General features: G+C 35.8%; 1 pseudogene; it reads right to left on the bottom strand.

Annotated features, from left to right (window-relative positions):
- Positions 1-926: 926 nt before the first annotated feature.
- On the bottom strand, positions 927-1,359 carry LOC110285040 (annotated as a pseudogene).
- Between the last annotated feature and the right edge of the window lie 9,073 nt (positions 1,360-10,432).

Genomic DNA, 10,432 nt, shown 5'->3' with positions numbered 1-10,432 from the left:
AGAGCCCAGTCTCAAACTACACATCTATAACACAGCTTCTGTACCCAAGGCTAAAGGATCACTGTGGAAGAGAAGGCAGAAATACAATAAGAACCAGGGGAACAGAGAATCAGCTATTTTCTAGAAGTGTCAGAAACTACATCCATTAGATGTCAGCAACAGGCTGAACAAACATGGCCTGAACAAGGCCAAGGCCAATAGACATGCTAATGTTGAAGGGGGAAAGCTTTGAGAGACCTCAGCCATAGACAAAGAGGTATAGAGAACTAAGCAATGCTAAGCACAAGGAGAAAAAAATCCTCCTGGGGAAGACTACACAAATTGGCTATTCAATTAATAAATTATTCATTTAATAAATGAATTTATTGAGGTCTTTATTGAGTTTGGTGTCAAATACCTAGTAACCAGAGGCAAGAGTGATCTGAAGCACCTGTGGTGAATCTTTCTGTAACTTTCTTTTTCAGTCCTGTCTTCTAGACTCAGCGAGGATAAAAATGCAGGCTCTCAGGTTTGCCAGGTAAGAGAAGTCAGAAGCTATTGACCTCATAGAATTCAATAATGGGGAAATGTGTTGCTGAGACTGTAGGGACACTGGCTTCAGGATTTACTAACTGGTCATAATTTATGGGTGAGATTTCATAAATTCTATGATTCCTACAATTAAATTTCTGGTATCTGCTAGTAAGTGACTGAATTAAAGTAGAAGCTGAGGCTGTGCATAATACTGATACACTGAAGTGTTTTGCAGTTTATTAAATCATTTTACTTGTAGACTAACAGAGGGAGGTTCAGATAAGATGGGTCATGAATCATCGGCGCCTAATACCATGACAACAAAGTGGATATTATTATGAGAGCTGCAGAGGGCTGGCTAGGTGGTAGACATTGGGACCACACTAATAGTTAAGTATTCAATCCTGCATCTTCTACTCCTGCATCTTCTAGATCGTTTCTTCCTTGTATTTGCCCTTCTCCTTTCCTACTTGACGGGACTTGGCTTTCCTCTCCAGGATCTTCTTGTGGTCCTTGTCCAGCTTTAGGCTGGTGATAACCAGCTTGCTGGAGTAGATGTCCACATGGACTATTGTACCATTAGCCTTTTCTTGCTGAACTCATTCAGTGTAGATGTCATATTTCTTCTTGTGTACTCAGACCACTTTGCCAATCTGCTGTCCTTTAGAATGTCTTGAACAACCTGAACTTCATCATCTTTTTGACTTTAGACTGAACATTATACTTCTGTCTCAGATCTTTGGGAAGAAGGGAAGAATTAATCTTCTTCCAAATGTAAGAAGGTGCCTTGAAATCACCTCTGTGGTTCTTGCTTCTGTCAGAAGTCACAAAGGGATTGAATTTCATTTTTGCATCTGCGATCCAGAATTTTTGAAGCTGGATCAGTCAAAGCCTTTTGCCTTTGACCATTTTCTACCATCCAAGGGAAGCAGGTCTTCAGAACATCTGTCTTAACCTATTAATTCCATTCAATCTTGGCCTTCCCTCTCAATGTGACTTCATTAAACACTCTTCTGGATTTGTTTCCTTCTGGTTCTAATAGCCTCTGTTCTTCAGGCTTAGAGTCACTCTTGGTGAATGATACAATTTAGTATCTTTAAAAAATAATTGATACAAAACTAAATTATCACTTATGTTTTCATAATTAAGAACAAAATGCAAATAAAGTGATTTTAATGTTGAATTAGCATGGTGTTTAAATGCTTTCTCAGTAAAAATTATAAAATAAAAGAAAATGTAAAATATAACAAGTGGAGACCATACATATAATTCGGAAAGAGCAGACTTGTAAGATGATGAGCAATTTTAGTTTCACATGTCTACAAAATATATTCAGTAATATCAAACAATACCAAAGAAATGATTACACGATTCTTAAGTTCTGCTAAATCATATGCATCTTTGGAGTGTTGTCAAGTTTATAGTGATTTACAACTACTACAGACGAGTTTATTAGATTTCATAAATGGCTCTCACAGGAGTTATATACTCTTCTAAAAGAACAATATGCATTGCCTTTTGTAATAAATGCAAAATGTACTCTTGGCAAAAAGTTTAGAAGCTGATAACAAAATTTCAATTGGGTCTCTGTGTTCCTTACATTTCATTTCTGAGTATTATGAATTTTAACTTAAGTTCTAAACAGAAAAATCATGTGGTTGATTTTTTTTAGCATTTAATATTATATTGTAAGCTAATTACTTAGTAATAAAGACTGACAGTATTCCTCTGGGAGAAATCTAATTACATTGGTTTGACTGCCAAAGAAATTACTCTAAAAGTGGAGTCATCTTATTGTTAATGCTATGCAAATTGCTACAAAGAAAGTAGCAGTTGACGGGGCTAATTTCATTGTTGTAGCAACATGTGTGAACAAAGAACTATAAAATTATCCTGCAGGATAAATGTGAAATGGAGTCAGTGATGGTTTTATGAGTGTGACACTGGTAGGGACAAAAACTGTGAAGTCTGAGGTGAAACAAATCATCGCAATTAAAAGTAAAGTAAATCAAGCATAGTGAAGTTTTTCTTGAAATAAGTTGGCTCTCAACGGCTAGGCTTTCATCTTCTACTAAGCAAAAGAGAAAAACTGAAGATTTTGTCCTCATTGTTATGATGTCATCTCTTCAGCTGCTGAATATAACTACAGGTAGAAAGGCTTACTAACCCTTAAAACTGCCTCAAGATTTTATCTTAGTCAGAAAATCCAAGGTTGAAGAAACAGATGGCAGCAGATGGATGCTGGAGAGGTTCTAAGTAAAGGAAAACACTTATTTACTGCTGATGAAAGTACAAATTAGCACCATACTTGGGAAATCAATGTGAGGTTCCTCAAAAAATTGAAAACAGGTGATCTGCAGTATCTGGTTATGTCATTCTTAGGTATATACCAGAAAGGTTTTTTTGTTTCTTGTTTTATGGGTTTTTTTGTTTGTTTTTTGTTTTTTGTTTTTATCTACAGAGATACCTGCTTTATTCACAATAACCAGGAAAGGAAAAAAGAAAAAGCCGAGATGCCCACCAACTGATGAATGGATAATAAAAATGTGACATATTTACACAATGGCATATGACTTAGCTTTTAAGAAAAACAAAATTACAAAATTTTCAATTAAATGAGTAGAGGCAGAAACAATCATCTGTAATCAAGTAACACAGAAGTCAAAAGAAAAATTAGACATTTTCTCTCACTTCTGCATGTTAGATTTGAATCTTCAGGTAAATCTGTTCCATATGTAATAGCAACAGATGTCAACAGTTTAGTAAGGGTTAAATAGAAGAGGACCTTTGAGTGAAGGGATATAGGAGAAAGCAATATGAAGGGCTTAGGGGGAATGGTACAGGAAGAGGTAAATTGGGCTGAGGTATGGAAGAGGGTGGCTGGAAAGAGACTATGGGAAGGAACAACAAATACTAAAGAACTTTTGAACGATATGTAAAAGTATACTACTGCAGAAACACACACACATACACTAAGAAGGTGTAATGGTATTACCCTAAAAAGGGAGAACAATAGCCCAACTAGAAATCTCATGGGTGCTCTGCCCTAACTGGGACATACACCTCCCCCATGACTGAAGAGTCTTTACAGACATGGGCATGAAAAACCTCTTAAGAACCAGAGATTATCTACAAAGTGAGGAAAATGATGTTTTATGTGTGTAACAAGCTAGTTGCACTTATGAAATCACACCAATAGTGATAGTGTCTACAAGTCCTCAGAAGAGAGACAGACAGAGAGACAGACAGATAAAGATATTCTTTCTTTAATGCTGTGATCTCTGGTAGATAAGCATGCCAGAGCAGATTGTACTTCCAAGACAAGGTAGGAAAGATGAACTGGACTGTAATTTGAAGGAAAAAGTAATCTCACGTTTGGGTGTGAAAGGAGAAGTGTATTGTGGGAGGAATTGATACAGGGGTGAATATTGTCAAAATACATTATATGAAATTCTCAAATAACTAATAAAATATTAGTTTACAAAAGAAGTATACCTCTGTGCAATATATGTCTTATATTAATTAAGATCTAAAAATACATATTCTCAAAAGTTACCATAGTAGCTAAAAATTGATATAGAGCATACTTACATTTTGCCACATTAGCACTACATGGAAGCTTTTCATTTATTTAAAGATTTCTTTGTTTGCAGGGCATAGCTTTATACCCCAGATAATGCCTGGGAGACAGACAAGCAGATCTCTGTGAGTTTGACATAGCCCTAATCTACACAGAGTGTTTCAAGCCTGTCATGGTTGCATATATTGTGAGAACCCTCCTTAAAGAAATATATATATATATATATATATATATATATATATGTGTGTGTGTGTGTGTGTGTGTGTGTGTGTGTGTGTGTGTGTGTGAGTGAGTGTGTTTGGGACTCCCTGCATGTATGTATTTTATATCATCTCTGTGCTTGGTGCCTGTAGAAGGCAGAGGAGGCATCAGGTGCTCTGGAACCAGATTAATAGGTTGTTTATGAGCTGTCATGTGGGCCCTGAAAACAGAAGCAATGTAAGTGTTTTTTACTGCTGAATCATTGCTCAAGTATTGAGGAAAATATCTAAGCCCTGTAATTATAGGTAAAATCCCATTTATGACTTTAACTCTAAATGCAGGTTTAATGCACGAAGTAGCATACATATATATTATAAAGAATTGCTACCAAAGCAAGCAGAGCTTCCTGACTGGTGACACAGGCACATCTTCTATAATAATCAGTATTATTTGTCATCTCTGTTGTTAATATATTATTTTTCTTAATTATGTGTGCATGTGTATGTCAGGGCAGGAGTATTGTGGTCATGAAAGCAGGTGACTAAGAATTTAAAAACAGGGTGTTGGCACCCAGAAGTTGCAGTTACAGTTCACTCAACATGGGTGCTGAGAACCACGTTTGGATCCTCTGTAAGAACATGAAATTTTATCACTGGGCCATCTGTTCAGCCTTATAAGTTTCTGTCTTTGTTATCTAAATCCAAGTAATAGGCTTCCATATATGAACAAAATCTCTACTTTGAGATACCTCCAGTGCCACAGGTTAGTATAAAGGCTAATATAAGTTGAGAGGGACAATTGGAAGCCCTCAGAATTACAGAGGACTGCTCATGCCTTTAGTGGGGCATCTGGAAAGCTTAGGACAGAGATGGTAAAATCCTAGATTCTAAACATCCATGTATACCTCAGTTTGTATTACTAGCTAGATTCCAATTTAGAAATAACAGAGAGTATATAAGTTCCAATTTCCACTACTATAGCTGGAAACCATGCCAAATTAGACATATCTATTATACAATCGACACAACTAAATCTACACCATTGTCCACCTGACACCCACAAATCTGAATATTGTCATTGATTGAACCATTGATTACTAGACTCATAGACGGTATAAGAAGCCACATGTGCAGAATCAATAATAGTCTTTACACCAGATATAATGAAGCCAAGTATGACACACTGTAAGACTGTGGCCACCATGAACATCGGGGCTCACCTGGAAAGGAGTAGGGATATCACAAAAGGCCTCTGTCCTTTGCTCTCCTTTAATGAAAGTTTTGTCTCTGCATTTTGTTATACCAAATATTTGCTGGAAAAAAATAAAATTATTGTAATTTGAAGCAGGTTTGTCTTGGAAATATTGAGACTATATACTGTAAATGTGAGGAAACGCTCTCATAATATAGACAATAGATAGGAAGAAAGATAGATGATGAATAGAGATAGAAAGTTGATGCATACATATATACATACATACAAGATAGAGGGATCTGTCGACAGATATAGATGATGATGATACACAGACAGGTAGGTAGGTAGGTAGATAGATAGATAGATAGATAGATAGATAGATAGATAGATAGATGATAAATACTTATAGACAGACAAAAATCACTAACCTAGTCTGATTTGAACAGACAAGGATTTAAAATATAACGATAACTTTGGACCTTTGAATTAACATTTAAGAAATATTTTGTAGTTATTTACTTAAACCATCCTCAGTTTCAGGTCCTTCAACAAATACTCTTCATCTTAGTTCATAGTATACTTGAAAGCTCTCTTTATTTTACATCTTACACCCCGAAGAAACACCTTCATTTTCACCTCCAACTTAGCAAACCTCCTGGCTTGAACTTTTTTTTTTCATTTTGGATTATTCACATTGTCCAAAGGTTTCGAACAACAGCACCTCACACTTCTACTTAAACCTTCAGTGGGAAGAAGCTACAATTATAGCCTCTGCAACAAGTCTCACGAAGTGGCCATGTTTCAACCCCCCAACTCCCATAAACTGACATTTATTGTGTAAATCCAGACGTGTTGCCCATGTGTTCTTTAAGTGCCCTCTGCACAGTCCTGACTTGTGGCTTTGACTCTTTATTCTTGTTGCCTGGAGACAGGTCATATCTCGGGTACTTTGGATTTATATACTACTGTTACTCACTGTCTCGTACTTGTAGCTCACTTCCAGTGATTTACATTTTTAACATCTAGTTATAGATTACCTGTAATTGTCTACTTACATTGTCAATAAAATGATTGGTGGTTAACGAACTAAAATTGAACCTTTCCTGTTTTCCTGAAATAATCCCAAAGTGTATTATCATAAAGCCTTTTAAAATACTTGTATAATGTCTTCTACAGTTGACTTGTTCACGCTGATATACAATTTATCTTTCACTTGTAAATAATAATTTTGTGGTTTTTAAAATTTTTAAAATAGTTTTTCTATATTTTGAAATAGTTTTTCTTTCATCATGGTGAAAATAGCAAGGTTACTATTTGCCACAGGGTACCACAGTTTTATACTGTACACTCCACAAAAGTACCAATTTACTGTAAATATAGAAAATTTAAAAATATTAGGCTATTATTGGATTTATTTGGATCATTGTTGAAAATGTGTTTCTCTTGGATAAACAAGATTATTAGCAAATATTCATGAAGACATACATGTAAATGTTCTCTCCAGTAAATTGTCTAAAAATCTACACTGACTGCTTCTTACTACTACTGTTGACTTGTGTTTTTCTTGCTTACTACTAACCATCCTTTCTTGTCAAAGAGTCAACTCTAAAATTATCCATAATATGGTTTTTAATTTTAATGTATTAATTTTAGCTACAATTTGTACCATGTTTCTTCTCTTTTAATTAAACTGTATTTCATGTATCATGATCTTATCTTTTCTAAATAATAAAATAGTAGAAATAATGTTATACTGGCATTATATAGTACATTCGCATTTCAGAGACCTGTAAGCTTTTTAACCAGATTTTCTTTACTTTAAACTTAAAAATATAGGGAGTTGTTGTTGTTCCTGGTGTTAATATGTAATTTTATTTCACCGAGGTTTGGGAATATGGCTTTTAAAATCACTACTTTGGGAAAGTTTTATGATAGCTAAGTTTATTTTGCTTATATATTTATGCTCTGATCATTTGAAAAGCTAACTCAATTTATTGGAATATTTTTTCTGAGAAAAGAACAGATCTGTGTGAAACCAAATTTATTACTACAATATAAAAGTTTCCATCCCAAGTGTGATCAGATTCATAAAAGTGATAATTTTGAACAACAAATAAAGACTTGATTTGAACCAAGAATTAGGTATCTGAAAAGTTTTAAGGTTGTTGGGACCATATGGAGAAGAGGAGGAATTCACATACCTCATAATAATATTATTTATCTACGTGAAAAAGGATGATGAGCTCACATACGGCAAATAAAAATGAACTATTATTGTTCGGCCTGAGATAGATCTTTCTTTGCTGGCTTGCTTAAGGAGGAACCCTTTACACCCTAATAGTCACTTACATGGCATAATATCCACATGGTAAACCATAGACTCTACAGACCAAACTCACCCACTCATGTTCCTCATCTAAGCATAAGACTTTACCTTTAACTAGGATCTTTCGACACATCACTGAAATACTCAGCTAGCAATTTTTAAATCCAATATCTCTTATCAGGGAAAGAGTAACCTCACTGATAGTAAATGTCCCTGTAGACTGTCATTTTGAAAGCCCCTGGTGGTTGGTAGGCTTTTTTTTTTTCCTCTTTCCTCTTTTCCTTTATTCTGACTACACAGAAAGTGGTAGATGAAGAGGAAGTTCTGCAGTAAGGCCCCAGCTCTGCATGGTGTTCTCAAAGGTAGTTTAGCTTCCAGCTATGAACTGTGGTTTTTAATGTACCTGTGTTGGGAAATGGTCAGGCACAAAGAGCTAATGCCCGAATTTTATTAGAGGACTACTACTGTGGGTTTTTTAGGCATGAGAACAAAAGAGGAGTCTGCGTATGATCTCTACATTTCCCAGAACTTTACGTCCATGTCCTTGAGGATAAAACTGAGGACATTCCAGAAAGCTTAGATATTTTAAGTCTTTAAAAAACATTGCAGTGAAAATTAATCAAACATATGAACACTTTTAGGACATATTCAGTTTGCTTCAAGCACCCTAGAGATTGTTTTTACATGCTCAAAATATACCAGTCACTTATTTCCAGTAATTTTCTTATTGTCATCTAATTCTCTTAACAGTTTTCTAAACACATATCCATGCATGTTTTGCCTATAGCCATTAGGCTGAACCTTAAGAGACTTTATATAACTCTAAGTTACATAAAAGGAAGGTCAGACATCAGCGGTCTCATATTGCTAACATGATAAATGAGAGAATCCGAATCCCTGTAAAGCCTAATCTTCCACCAGCCTATTGAGGAGAAAGGGAGTTGCCTTCTTAAGAGGCTACTAGAAACCTGTCAGTCAGTGGCCATGATATGAGAAGGTCTTGGATCTTACCCCACAACCATGACCCCCTTCACAGAGAAATGTTGAGCTACACCAACTAGACTTACAGCCTAGTGCGGTATCTATTGACTCAAGTAACTCCAGGCACAGAAGACTGCGGGGGATATGCTTTCACCTCATCATTGGCTGCCTCATCTCAGTGTCTGATCCCACTAGGAAGGGGAAAATTCCTCTCTTCTCACACAGTGTAAAGTTCCCTTAGTCCAGCTGTTGGCTTTCTGCCCTTCAAATTTTATATCTCTCTGAGACCCTGAATATGTGAGTCACTAGGTATCCAGGATGTAAATCCTTATTCTAAATATCAATTCTAATTGTTCATTTGGACTCTGTCCTTGTTTATAAGTGTATGGATGACATCACCACTGTATTTTTTTTCTCTATTTAATACCAAAAATGTTTAAGACTTAAAGTGATGATGGGTTTTAAGGAATGTTGAAGTTGACACAAACATATTGTGTATTTCCTTTCTGAATTTAAGATGCCAGTAATCTGTTTAGATGTAGGTATTGTTGAAATGTGTAGAAACACAAAACAACAGTTATGTCAGGAAAAAAAAAAAACAACAACAACAACAACCCTCAAAAAACCATGAGCACTATTTTGGACGTTCTAGAAGAATGTTAACATAAAGATTAGCAGTAAGAATGCATTGCAGTTAAGATGTAGATGAACCTAAAAAATTTTCACTAAGTAACAACACAACAAACAGATCACCACCAAAAAGCAAAACTCACAAGAGACTTCAGATGGAGAAAATCATAAAGGGAAACAAAGGAAAGGGAGAGGAGAAGTATGTGTCCCAAGGGTTGTGGCTGTGTCCTGGGTATGGCTTATGTCAAAATTAGTGTCTAAGCAAATTTCAGAGTAAAGCTGAATTTACTCAAGCAGGTGTGCCTACTCCACCATTTTTGCTCCTATGTTAAAAACCTTCAGAGAAGTCAGAGAGAAAGACAGCCTTGAGAAGGAGGTTCTAGGCTTCCAAGAAATCTTCCCACATGATACACTATTCACAGAAACTATTTAATTCTCAAATCTTCTGGAAAATATATCTCAATTTTGTGTACAAAAATAAATGGAGAAGTCATAGAAGCACTTCCCAGAGACCTATCTATTGATACCAGTGTCCCTCATTTTCTACAGCCCTTTTCCTCAGTATCTGTCTTTCTTCAGAAGTAGAGGAGGAAGAAACAAGGCTACCACAAAGGACAAGTTCTCTGGTATTGCAGAGATGAAAACTAGACCTGGAAACTGTTCCGATGACGTTACTCCACAGTAAGAGAGAAAAAAAGGCTGTCATACAGCAACGGGCCTTAAAAATCCTAGGTTGAACATCACTCTGAAGTAAAAAAATGGAAATCATTCTGTCCTTATATTTTGATTTTTTATTTATTTTTAATTTTTAATTTAATTTTAATTAGTTATTTTATTTATTTACATTTCAAATGTTATCCCTTCCTAGTTAACCTCCATATCTTCTCCCCTGTCCCCCTGCTTCTATGAGGTTGCTCCCCAACCCACACATCTTCTCCTACCTAAGAGCCCTATCATTCCCCTATGCTGGGTCATTGAGCCTCCATAGGATCAAAGCTCTCCCCTCC

The sequence above is a fragment of the Mus caroli genome, chromosome 18, assembly GCF_900094665.2.
Source record: "Mus caroli chromosome 18, CAROLI_EIJ_v1.1, whole genome shotgun sequence".
NCBI lineage: Eukaryota > Metazoa > Chordata > Mammalia > Rodentia > Muridae > Mus > Mus caroli.
The sequence above is the reverse complement of the archived record's forward strand: the minus strand, read 5'-3'. Positions and strand labels throughout refer to the sequence as shown.